Source organism: Leptonychotes weddellii, chromosome 5 (assembly GCF_054177405.1).
Source record: "Leptonychotes weddellii isolate Sample4059 chromosome 5, ASM5417740v2, whole genome shotgun sequence".
NCBI classification, from domain to species: domain Eukaryota; kingdom Metazoa; phylum Chordata; class Mammalia; order Carnivora; family Phocidae; genus Leptonychotes; species Leptonychotes weddellii.
This window is the reverse complement of record NC_138373.1, coordinates 156,833,549-156,844,535: the sequence shown is the minus strand read 5'-3', so window position 1 is coordinate 156,844,535 and position 10,987 is coordinate 156,833,549. Positions and strand designations below refer to the sequence as shown.

At 56.8% G+C, this 10,987-nt stretch overlaps 1 long non-coding RNA gene across 1 annotated transcript; it reads left to right on the top strand.

The window, feature by feature from the left end:
- The first annotated feature begins 4,564 nt into the window (after positions 1-4,564).
- LOC145721934 (uncharacterized) lies at positions 4,565-8,243 on the top strand. The gene is made up of 4 exons (XR_014145966.1): positions 4,565-4,713; positions 6,767-7,246; positions 7,808-7,868; positions 8,163-8,243. It is a non-coding gene; the product is annotated as an uncharacterized LOC145721934 (long non-coding RNA).
- The last annotated feature ends 2,744 nt before the right edge of the window (positions 8,244-10,987 follow it).

Here is a 10,987-nt window from a genome sequence, read left to right as displayed (position 1 = left end):
CCCGGTCTATAGCAAGATGGGGAAGAGAAGCAAGGACCTTGTGTTTCCTGTAAAGCATCAACTAGTCAATTTGAAGAAACATCCTTTTTCTCCCTGAGAGTATGTCCTTTACCTTCTTGGGTTATTATTGAAAATGCCTTTTCTTAATAAAAATGTCTTAGGTGAGGGGCGCCTGGGTGGCTCAGACGGTTAAGTGTCTGCCTTCGGCTCAGGTCATGATCCCAGGGTCCTGGGATCGAGTCCCGCATCGGGCTCCCTACTCGGCAGGGAGCCTGCTTCTCCCTGTGCCTCTGCCTGACGCTCCCCCTGCTTGTACACTCTCTCTCTGTGTCAAAAATAAATAAAATCTTAAAAAAAAAAAATGTCTTAGGTGAAGTGCTGATAATGGTTGATAGGGACTGGTGTGTTTTGCCTCGGCGGCCCCCAGGTCCGTCCCCAAAGCTGTTGAACATGTTGTTGGTTTGGAAAGCCCAAAGTCCGGGACCTCCTGGCCCCCACGAGCTCTGTTTACTGATAAACACACAGCACGTTGCGAAGGCCTCCTGACATTTTTCCAGTCTTTTTGTACCCGGCTAGCTCTCTCCTCCAGATTTACTTGTGATATTTATTTGCAAGTCAACATTCCGGTTTGTGTTGAGACTTGCAGCATGGAATATACAATCCTCTGCCAGGGCCCGATTTTGATCTTTGACAAATCGACTGAGCAGGGTGTGGGCGGCTGCCTTGGGAGCCTGCAGGAGTTACACCCACATGGGGGCCGGCTCCCATGCCATCGGGGGTGGGGGAGCCCAGCCTGGCGGCGGGGGGGAGTTCCCTCTGCCTGGGAGCCTGGGGGACGCAGGGGAAGGAGATGGCTGGGGGCAGAAAGAGAGCTGAATTCCACGCGTATGTGAAGGCAGTCACTGGAACGATCCCTAGAAGGGGATGGTGGCGTGGGGCAGGGCACCAGACCGGCAGCCAGGCAGGCAGCCTCCTTAGATGGCTGGTGGGAAAGACAGACCAGGAGGTGGGGACTGTAAACCCATCGCTTCTTTTCTCCAGGCGGAAGGAAGTGTTAGTGCTGAGTTTAATTTTACAACCACCCTCCCCAACCTGGAAAACACACTTTAGTGATGGCTAGGTAGGTGCCGAGGACTGAGCTGGTCCTTCCCAAACATGACGCCTGTTTTACCAGCTAGTGACCTCGGCACGGATCTCCTTCTCCAACTCCTGCGGAGTTGCCAGAAAGTTCCCCCACACCTCCTTGTTCCCAAGTCCCTGGTACGTGGCCTTCCGGCCTCTAGCCTCACATGAGGGGGAATCTCCCATTAGAAACCTGGTATCTTGACTTCCGTCCTCACATGCCCCTCCCCGTCAAGGTCAAGGCCCAAACTCTCCAAATTGGCAAAGGGCCGCAGGGCAAAAGTGGCTGACCCACCCAAGCTTGGCCTGGAGGTTCTCCACTATTTTGGCCACTTGCAGAGGTTTTTATCATCATTTGTAAGGGATTTTTTAAAATACAAGATGTTTTACTTATTTCTAGAGAGAGAGAGAGCTTCTCCTAATAACCTAGTCTGAGCTTAGCAGACACAGAAGCTTAAATTGTTACTTCAGTCTTCGGTGATCCTGGTCTGTCTTCTGGTTCCCACGTTAAGCACGGGGACTTGGCTGTCCCTGATGCTGGTGTGTCCCCACCTTGTCTGGTACAGGGGCAGCGGTCCCTCACTAAGCAGGGATTTTGAACGTGTCCCTTAAGAGCGGTGCTGGTCCAGAGCAAAGCGGCTCGCTGCTGCTCTTAAGGGGCAGAGGGTCAGGTGCCTGTCTCCCTCCCTGCTTGGCCACCTAGAGAGGTCGGGGATGACGTGCCCGCCGTGTGCACAGAGCACTCTGCACTCAGCACTGCTCAGCCTCAAGTAGGCAGCTTGCCTCCCCTGCTCCCGGTTGTGGAAACTGAGGTTGGAGGGGCTGAGCCATCGCCCCGAGACGCAAACCCGGGAGCCCCAGGCCCCGTCCGGGTGCCCAAAGGGCCGGCTCACATGTCCTTGTTTTTTCCACTGTGCCCCCCACTCCCCTCCTGGGCGCCGTGACCTTGGACAGCCACGACCGCCCTGCTTCCCTTCTCGACTGTAAACTGAGAGGCTGGGCTGGCTGATCTCAAACGTGCCCTGCCAGCCGGGGACTCTGAGTTGTGCTTGGGGGCGTGACTGGGACATGTCCCAGGAGCCAGCTGCCAGAGCCCACGAGGGAGGCATTTTTTCCTGCCTCGCTGGGGGAAAGCAGACACATGACTCTCTGGGCTGAGCACTTGCGGTGAATTATGCTCAGCGGGGCTTGTGCTCTGGGCTTTGGGAATGTGTTCAGGACCAATCTCCAGGCCTGGTAGCAGCAGAGCTCAGGGCCTGGGGGGAACCAGCTCCCTTTCTCAGCCGGAACGTCCCAGGCCGAGGCAGAAAGCTGCCCACCTCTGCCTTCCGCAAACAGGGAGTAGAAAGGTGGCTCTGCGTCCTGTCCCCACCACTTCCCAGGGAGGGGACACTCACTGTGGCCTCCCACCCTCCAGCTTGCTTCCAGTGGCTCTCCCAGTCACTTGCTGCTTTGGTCTAAAAGTGGGCTCTGGCTTCTTGTTGGCACCAGCGAGGTGATAGATCCTGCATCAGATGAAGAGGTTACGGATGGGGCACTCTTTGGCAGACGGACAGAACAGCGGGCACCGGGGCCTGGCTGCCTCACGTGTCCTCACTCATGCACCACGATGTTAGGGAACCAGGCGCCCCGTTCCCACCCACACCTGGGCCTCCTTGCCCAGTCGCTTCTGACCCCTTTGGAAGGGAACCTGAGAGGTCGGCCGGTGGCGGGGCAGGGAGGGAGAGGCTCTTGGCAGGACCTGAGGTCCAACTGGAACTTTCTGGACTGAGGGAAAGGGCAGGACCCCATGGGATCCTCACTGGGCCCTCGGGGCCGGGCACAGGCTCTGAAAGGAAGACTCACACAGCCGGGTGGGTGACACAGGGCTCACCGCGAGAAGCTCCCTGTCCCCATCACCCTTTTTTCAGGGCAGTAGAGTTGTGCTGAGAGTCTGAGCTCCAGTCCCGGCTCTGCAGGGGGAGTCTGGCTCATCCCCTCAGCCCTCAGCTCCTCAGTTTCCTTGTGGGGGTACTGAAGCTGCCCCGGATGGTCACTGACAGAGTCAGAGGTAATGAAGATCTACTAGGCCCAGTCAAGAGGCTGCTGGGCCCTGACCCCTCCCCCACCGGCCTGCACAGTCTTTTCACACGGGACCTCCAGTCTCACTTCCCTTATCCACCAGCCACCAGGCTCCGTCCCACCCTCTCCCCACCCCCCTGGGGTCGGCCAGGGTCACACCCCCATCTCTCTGTCAGCCTCTCCACTTGCAATCTGATGTGTCACACTAGCTTTCCCTCTTGCGGGATACCGCCTCTTCCGGGAAGTCCTCCCTGATCTCCTCTATCCGGGCACTGTTCCTCTTCCGTGCTCCATCAGCCCCAGCACCTCTGCTGATCCTCCTGGGTCATACGTGTCTGTTTACTAGTCCATCTCCACCAGACTGGAAGCTTCCTGGGAATTAGGATCTTTTCTGAGGTTATAAATACAAATAACAACAGAAATCATGGCATTAAAAAATTACCCTTTCTTGGGTACGTTACCTCCTGCATGTTCGGATTTAACAATGCCCAGCTATTTTGTGCATAAAGCTCTCTAGTGATTGTGTTTATTCATACCGCAATATTATTTTATCGTGAAATATATCACATATGTGCTCTGTAATTTGGCTTGTTTTTATTATGATGCATATGCTACTGACTATGTTTGAATACACTTAATTTATTTTTTACATGTAATTTTTTTGTTGTGGTGGTAAAATAAACATAACGTCAAATTTCCCATTTCTTTTTTTTTTTTTTTAAAGATTTTATTTATTTATTTGACAGAGAGAGACATAGCGAGAGCAGGAACACGAGCAGGGGGAGTGGGAGAGGGAGAAGCAGGCTTCCCGGTGAGCAGGGAGCCCGATGCGGGGCTCGATCCCAGGACCCTGGGATCATGACCCGAGCCGAAGGCAGACGCTTAACGACTGAGCCACCCAGGCGCCCTAAATTTCCCATTTCTAAGTGTACGCTGTGAGACCATTACCATGTTCTGTCTCCTTTGCTCTTGCCCAGCAGAAACTCTGTACCCCTGAACACCAACCCCCCACTTCCCCTTCAGGATTTTCAGTTGCTATAAGAGATTTTGGAACATGTGGGGGAATCAGAATGAGATCTGTAGCCTAGGGTCCCCTTGGTGTTAACTTCCATCAAGTGGTGGTTGTGTAGGATGGCCGTTCTCAAAGATGTTGGTTTCATGACTCCTTTCTACCCTTAAAAGCTATTGAGAACCCCAATATATTTTGCTCATGTGGGCTATAGTTGTTGATATTTCCAGTATTAGAATTAAAATTGAAAAAAAGCTTTAAATATTTATGAATTCATATAAAAATAAGAAGCCCTGTATTTGGGAACGTATACAACACTTTTACAAAGTGATTATATTTTTCAAAGCCTCCTCCAACTTTTTAAAACATTTTTGCAAGGCTCTTGAACGTCTGGTTTAATGGCAGGTGGCTGGCTCCTCGTCTGCTTCTGCATCTGCATCTGATCTACTACAAACGTGTGTGAAGAAAACCCAGCCTCCCGCAGGGAGGGGGAGAGAGAAAGCATTTAATAGTGGTTTCAGGTAATCGTGAGTATTCTTTGACATTGCACCAAAATTCTGCAAATGAGTGTTTCTTTTCTTTTTTTAATATAACAGCTTTAGGACAGTATATTCACATGCCATAAAATTCATGCTCTTAAGTTCTAGGGTTTTTAGAGTCTTCATAGAGTTGCAGCCCTCACCACCTCCTATTCCTTCCTGGGGGCTGGAAGGGTGGTGTTTGAAGGGAGTGTGCTCAGACCTGGGTAAAATTGGGTCCCCCTCCCCACCTGATAGGAAGGCATCATGGAAGGGGAGATGCCAGGCAGGCAGGGGTCCCGTTAGGAAAATCCTCAAGCCCCGCAGACAGGTGGATGCTGAGAGGCCTCTCCCCCTTCCCCTCCTCCTGAGGGCTCACGGGAGGAGGAGCTTGGGTAAGAAAGCCTAGTCCCACTGACTGCCCAACACGGTAGGGCTCATTTTGTATCCACGGAGATGGGGGGGACAAAGCCCCTGGAGAAACACGGAAAGGAGGTCAAGAACCCAGTAATTGTATGAGTGTCCTATGGCCGCAGTTAACAAATGACCACACTTTGTGGCTAAAAACAACCCAGACTTAATGTTTCAGTGCTGAGGTCAGAGTCTGATGTGGGTCTCGTGGGGTTGGCAGGGCTGAGCTCCCTTTGGAGTGTCCTGACCTTCTCCAGCTTCTAGAAGCTGCCTGCGTTCCTGGGCTCACGGCCCCTTCCACCACCTCCCAAGCCAGCAGCCTGACACCATCCAGTCTCTGACTCTGGCCCCCTTCTTCCTCTCATGACCCTTGCAACGACATTGGACGCCGTGAGGAAATCCACCATCCTATCCCCATCTCAAGATTTTTGACTTAATCACATCTGCGACGTTCCTTTTGCCACACAAAGCAACTTCTTCACGTTCTGGGTATCAGGACGTGGACATCTTGGGTGGGGGGCTTGTTTTGTGTCATCATAGTGGTCAAGATCACGGCCACGGGAGTAGACTGCCTCTGCCATTTGTGGGGCCATGGGCCAATCATGTCACCTCTCCATGCCTCAGTCTCCCCATCTGTAAAGAGGGGATAATGATAGTGCTGCCTCGTCAGGCTGCTGGAAGGGTCAATGAGGTGACATCCGAGAGTTCCTCAGGGTGGGGCCGGGCATTTGAGAAGTGCTGGGGGGAGGCTTACATCTGTGAGGTCCTCCCGATTCCCAGGGGGTCAGGCTTTCCTGGCCATGGGCCTGGGGGCAGGCCCTTCACAGGCCCTTCGCAGCCCAGCAACCCTGACAAGTCACCAGGCAGCCTCACACCACCCTGCCTGGAGCTCCTTTGCTGTGGCTCCTTCTGGTCCATATGCTGCCCCGGAGGGGAGGCCAGTCTGTACCCCAGAACCCCTGCACCCAGCCTGCCGGGAGGAACTTCCCGGCACCCTGCCAGGCTCCTGCAGCACCAGGCTCCAGGGAGATGTCCTGGGTCAACACCCCCTGCCCCTTTATGTAGGTGAGGAGACGGAGGCGCAGAGGGGGACCAGCCAGCTGGGTGGCCTCGCAGCTGCTGGGGCCCCGCCTCCTGGCTCACTGCTCACTGTTGCCACGATACCTCCTGGCCAATGCTGGGTGATGTGGGTCGTGGCAATGTCTCTGGAACCTCCTGTGCAGCTGAGGAGGGTGTCAGTGGGCAGGACACCCTCCACCTGTCCATCACCCCTTCCGGAGCCCAGTGTGTGCTGCATGCACAGAGGGCCCCCAGGTGCAGCCCGGCGGTGGGGGATAGGAGGGCAGGGAGGTGGGGCTCGCCCACCACGCTACCACAGGGCTTTGCCTGGGATATCACCGCTTTACAGGAAAGAGACTTGAGTTTTCTTCAGGGTCATGTCCTCCCACATCCTGGGAAGTCAGAGATGCTGAATGTGCACTTGGTGGATAGTGAGTCATCCACCGGTCGACTGGTGGACTAGAGATAGAATCAGAATTTCGTCTCCCCACCGGCGTCTCAAGGCCTCCATTTGTCTCTGTCAACATAGAATGGAAGGGACATTTCTTTATTTTTTTTTTTTAAAGATTTTATTTATTTATTTGAGAGAGTGCGTGCACAGAAGGAGAATGAGAGGGAGAAGCAGACTCCCCGCTGAGCAGAGAGCCCGACACGAGGCTCGATCCCAGGACCTGCAGATCATGACCTGAGCCGGCGGCAGACGCCCAACCGCCTGAGCCACCCAGCGCCCCAGAGGTGTTTATTTCAAAACAATAACAAGAACATTGGCTTCAGCAGGCCACGTGACCTTGAGCCACCTCTCCCCGACTGCCGGGCTGGGCACAGTGAGCCCCCAGCTGCGGGAGGGAGATGCCCTTGGAAGCCAGGCACTGCACCTGGCGTGAGCTCATCCTGCTGGGGTGAGCTGGGAGCTCCCCAACAGCCTGGCTCTACTGCTTCCTCCAGCAGAGGAGAAAGAAGAGTGGGAGGGCTATGTGACTCGGCATATGGGACAGGCCCCTGGGAGAGCAGGGAACGGAGACCACACAGCCTCCCCGCTCAGGGCTCCGCCCGCCACCGTGGGCCTGTGCGTATGTGTGCGTGTGTGTGTGTGCGTGCTTGTGACCATGCACATACGTGTGCGTGTGCGTGCTGCCTGGCTGACTAGGTGTGGCGCACTTCTGAGTGCAAACATGCGTGTGTGCTCGCGCGTGTGCATCAGCATGCACGAAAGCCTCTACGCGTGAGCGCACGCGTGTGCACGTGTGTGCTTCTGTGTGTGCATCTGCACATATCCGTGTGTGGAGCGCATTCACGTCTGCGTGTGTGAGCCCGTTTGTGCGTGTTCATGTCTGTGTGTGCACACATGTGAGTCTTCACGTCCTCTCTCGGGCAGCGCCGTGGAGAGTCGAGGTGGTGGTGGAGGTGGAGGCAAATGCAGGCCTGGGGAGAACTGCTGGCTCGGGCCGGGGCCTGCCCTCCGCTCAGCCGTGGTCTGCTCAGATCAGAAGACCTTGGGTGCAAAGCCAAGGTCAGCAGGGCAGGAGGCTTCCCAGGACGAGGCTGCCAGCACCTTTGACCGTCTCTGTTGCTCATTTCCCAACTTCTCCCCCTTGAGGGCATCTTGCCTGTGTTTCTTGGTTTCTAGCCCATTCTAAGAGCCTGCTGCCATGCTGTCCTTGGGGGAGCTCCATCTTCCAGTTTCCCAGGTAAGTGTCCCCACCCCAACGAGGGTGCCTGTTCCAGGCCAGCCTCTGAGGGATGCCCTCCCCTGGTGACCCGCCTCCCCGCTTGGCCACCGAGCTCACAGCTGGCGCCCTTTTCCCAACCCCCCGGCTCTGGGGGGCTCCTTTTTAAGGCTCCCCCATAATGCGAACAGAACAGCCACGAGTCTCTCTATCATTTGCTTCCCCGGAAACAAAGCCAGAATTGTAAGTGCTTGTGGGAAAGGGCAACAGTTTGTGCGGCACAAAGAATTTATTTTTTTCCTTCCCTGATCTGAGCCCTATCACCAGGCCCATGGCTGCTGGGGATTCGGAAGCTCCTTCTGGGAGAAGGCTGGGGCAGGTGGTGTGGGTGGCCAGCCGGCCAGCGCTGGTCACCGTTCCCTGCTGTCCCCACTGTGCCTCTGTCCTGCGATGCCCCAGTCCTCCCACAGGCGTGCCTGGGACACACTTGGCTTCTCCTTCCTCACTCCGGACACCGGCCTCTCCCGACCTCCTTCTCCAGGCTCCTCGCTGGGTCCTGGGCCTCCGCTCTGGCCTTCAACACCGGCCCCTGTTGCTCCAGCTGAATCTGGTCGTCTTCTCCATCTTGGAGGAGATCCAGGTTCGTGCCCAGATTGCAAGAATTTGAGAATTCTCACAGCTTTCTCTGGGAGGAGGTCACCGAGAAGAAGTGTCCACCGGTTGACTCTCCAGGTGGCTGTGGGCGATGGGAGGCTCCTGACCCCTCCTGTGCCCTTGGAATGTACACTCTGCCCGCTGTTCCCACAGTGGGAGCTGTTTTTAAAGACACAGGCTTGAGGGGCACCTGGGTGGCTCAGTAGGTTGAGCGTCTGCCTTCGGCTCAGGTCATGACCTCACGGTCCTGGGATCGAGTCCCACATGGGGCTCCCTCCTCAGCAGGGAGCCTGCTTCTCCCTCTCCCCCTGCTGCTCCCCCTGCTTGTGTGCACGCTCCACTCTCTCCCCTTCTCTCTCTTTCTCTCTCTCTCTGACAAATAAATAAATAAAATCTTAAAAAAAAAAAAGACACAGCCTCGAGAGAGTAAGGTCCTCAGGCTCACGCCACCTCCTTGCCACTCCACACCCCGGCCCCCCGGCCCGCAGCTAACGCAGCCTGGGGCTGGCTTCCCCAGAACAGTAGAAAACCACGGCCTCATGCTGGCCCAGTCCTGAATGCTGCGGCCTACTGCCGGGGAGGGGGCTCAGAATGCAGAAGAGCCCTGGCTTCTAGCCCTGGCCGGCCCTGACCTTGACCTGGCCTTTGGACTCTTGTGGCCATGTCACACGGACATTGAGTGGGGCCCTCGGCCCAGTGGCTCCAGGGAGGGCTGTTCCCGTAACAGTCTGTCCGCATCACCTCCCCGCCCCGCTGCTCCCCTGACCCTGAGCGTCTCCAGTCCCCCCCAGCCAGGCCCTGGCCGGTAGCCAGCCCTGGGGCAAACGGCTCCACCACGAGGCCAGCTCAGTGGTGTGTGCCCCCAGGGCTGCGTGAGGCCCAGCTCCTTCCGACAACCCCCTGGACCTCCAGTCTCCCCAGATGCCAGGACCTCACCAGCTGTGGTCAGAGAGACAGCTGCTGCTCACAGCGTCAGCCAGCGCAGACCGGGCCCGCGGAGAAAGTCAGCTACAAGATGAAATCCCAGGTCGGGTCTGGTTGGACGTCAACAGACCAAGGTTGAGCCCCTCTGAAGGGTGGGGAACGCCGGGTCCCTCCCTGCGGTCAACCTCACAGGTGATCTGGACCCAGACGCCAGAGCTGAGGGTGTGCAAATCTCCTGTCCTGTGGCGGGGCGGGGGGCGTTGGCCGTGGACCCCAAGGCCGCCCAGGAGTCTGGATCTGCTGCCGGACCCGAGGCCTCAGGTGCCAGACACACACAGCCTAGATGCCAAAGGCCCCCACCCCGACTCAGGGGCCTGGACTTACCTTCCCGGCCTGCCTGGGGCTGGGCGCAGATGTGGAAGCATGATCCAGAAGCCAGACGAAGATACTTCGGGCACAGGCCCTATCCTGGCCACTCTGGCCACTGGGGCCACTCACACTACCTCCTGAATTTGGGACCTGGCCCCGGCCCTGGCCCCCAAAACCACACTCATGCTGGACAACTCCTTCTAGAAGCATCGATGTCCCCAAACCACGTACCCCCACTTCTCCTCATCTGCTTTTCCCTGATCGTAGGGACTTCCTTGCAATGCTCCCTGGTGTCACTCCGCACCACAGTCCCTGAAACGGGCCTGCAGGGCCACAGGGAGAGCTCAGGAGATGTCCCGTGAGGACAGGTGTGGCTCTGGATTACTCTTCCCTGTTTGACCCACCAGGACTTCTGTGCCCTGCAGGTACCAACCCTGTCTTCTCAGCTGCTCATGGACCCTCGACGCACCTCCTCCCCTCCCTGCCTAAAGTTCTTTCCCTCCCTCCATGATCTACACTGACTGCAAAGCTCTCTCTCTGAAGCCGAACTCCCCAGGGGCTTCCTGCCCTGGGGGGCTCTCTGCTGCTGCCATCACCCCAAGATGTAATGTCTCCCAGATAACGCTGTACACTCCTGGTTCAGGCCAGACAGAGACCCGCTTGCTCTGGGGGTGGGGGTGGACTATGGAGGCCCACATCCGAAGGCGGGGTACGCGGGCAGGAAGGGCTGGCTTTGAGTCCATGACCCGGTACTCTTCCTGATCAGCGTTGACCTCAGGAACTGCTTCTCCCCGGGCTTCAGCTTCCTCCCCTGTGAAATGGGGAGCCGTCTCCCCACACAGGGGCATCAGGTGTCGGGAGGAGAATGCAGGCTAGGGCCACAGATGCTTCCAACCGCAGCTCTGTCACTCACCGCCGTGTGACCTTGGGTTGATCTTGCCCAGCCTCTGTCTCCTGGTGCTGAAAACACCCAGAGCCTGAGACTAAGGGGGGTGATTCGGGGCAGTAGCACCCAGCCCACTGGGTCAAGTAGCTGGCACAAGGTGGGTCCCGGGGGAGAGGGGGACGACCGGTCAGGAGCCAGCAGGCCTGCTTCTGGCCCTTATCTGACCGGCTGCCCTGGGAAGGTCATCGGGCCCCTGAGCTGACTGCCCCTCAGAGGCCCTACTGCGCGGCCAGGTCGCGCGTCTGTC